The sequence below is a fragment of the Schistocerca cancellata genome, chromosome 9, assembly GCF_023864275.1.
Source record: "Schistocerca cancellata isolate TAMUIC-IGC-003103 chromosome 9, iqSchCanc2.1, whole genome shotgun sequence".
Taxonomy (NCBI): Eukaryota; Metazoa; Arthropoda; class Insecta; order Orthoptera; family Acrididae; genus Schistocerca; species Schistocerca cancellata.
Window position 1 is genome coordinate 130,030,095 of NC_064634.1, and position 1,651 is coordinate 130,031,745.

At 45.3% G+C, this 1,651-nt stretch overlaps 1 pseudogene; it reads right to left on the minus strand.

The window, feature by feature from the left end:
• Positions 1–272: 272 nt before the first annotated feature.
• Positions 273–390, minus strand: LOC126102148 (5S ribosomal RNA; annotated as a pseudogene).
• Between the last annotated feature and the right edge of the window lie 1,261 nt (positions 391–1,651).

Sequence of the window (1,651 nt, forward strand, 5' to 3'; positions counted from 1 at the left end):
TTCGCAGACTGTGCGGATGTCACATGACATCTTTCAAATTCCATAACTGAAAATATCACTCGTATTTGTAATTACAGGTGGTGGCACTCCGTCTGGCGCACCGGGACCATTCGACCGCCATGTCATCCTCAGCTGAGGATGTGGATAGGAGGGGCGTGTGGTCAGCACGCCGCTCTCCCAGTCGTTATGATAGTTGTCTTTGACCGGAGCCACTACTATTCGGTCGAGTAGCTCCTCAATTGGCATCATGAGGATGAGTCCCCCCCGAAAACTGGCAACAGCGCATGGCGGCCCGAATGGTCACCCATCCAAGTGCTGGCCACGCCCGACAGCGCTTAACTTCGGTGATCTGACGGGAACCGGTGTAACCACTGCGGCAAGGCCGTTGCCACAGACGGTATGCACTCACCTAACCGAGTACACTGAGGTACCGTGGCGCCTCATTCAACTATGGAGGGAAGCATTATGTTTTCATGTGTCCTGTAAACAACTCTGTCTGTGAGAAGGGAATATTGAATTCCTGAGTGTGCTCATATTAACGTGAATATATTTTTATATGAAACGATATTAGCAAACAACAGATAAGCTATTTTTTCTTTTATAATCAAAACAAACGTATGTTACAAGAGAAGTTTCTGAAATGGCGTAGGACTGGGACTTTTAGGTTCTAAAATTCTTAAATTAGGTAACTAAAATAGGTTCTATCACATTCAAAAATTGGTTATAAAATCAAAAAATGGGTGACAAAAATCTGACCGTTTAATGTCTAGAAAGATAAATATGTAACACCCCACCCGTCACTTATCTGGTTTTGACGTGTGTTCACCCCAGCTAATTGACTAACAGATCAACAGAGAGTGCAAAACTGCTGCAATATCGGATAACACAAAGAAAGTAATAAGGCCCTGTGACTCCTGATTGAGCTGCGGTGGCAGTGTTGACATTAATTGATTCAGAATTGATCACTTTTCGTTAAAAAGGGGTGCACATTGATGTTATATGCAGCTATCGAACACCAGATGCAAATGTTGAACATAAAATTAATTAAGAAAGTGACTTGGGATTTCAACTACTTGATTAAAAACAGATGCAGTCGATTAGCACAGATTTATTTTAACTCACGACCTTCAGTCATCACATTACATGACTCTCCTACCAGGCAGTGGTAATAAATTGCGTTTGCGTGGAGTAAAGCTCGATAACTCAAAAGTAATTCCTATCGACTGACCCAGGCGTCATGTGAAGTGCGAGAAGAATTCTACAGTACATGGCCAATGAAACCCTCGTGGAAACTTTGGCGACGTGATCCAACAAATTAGTCAGTGGCCGGAGCGGGCGCAATATCACCGAATACAGCGTGGCGGAGCGTCGTCGTTGTGTGGACGTCGGCTGGCCTCGTGGTGCTGCAAGGCTGCGCTCCTCTATTCACTCCCAGCTATCTTGCTCAGTACATAGCTGAACCAAAACTTCCTATCTCCAAGCTCAATTGTTCCATTTGCTAAGTCCTAAACTGCAGAGATGCTCACTCTTTCTCAGGCAAGCTGAGTAAAGAACGCCACGTCCGCACTCTAGGCAAGCTGGGAACGGAAGACCTCTACTGAGACTTCTGCCAGTCTGCTCTTCGCCTCGGTTTCCCCTCCAGCAAAATCAC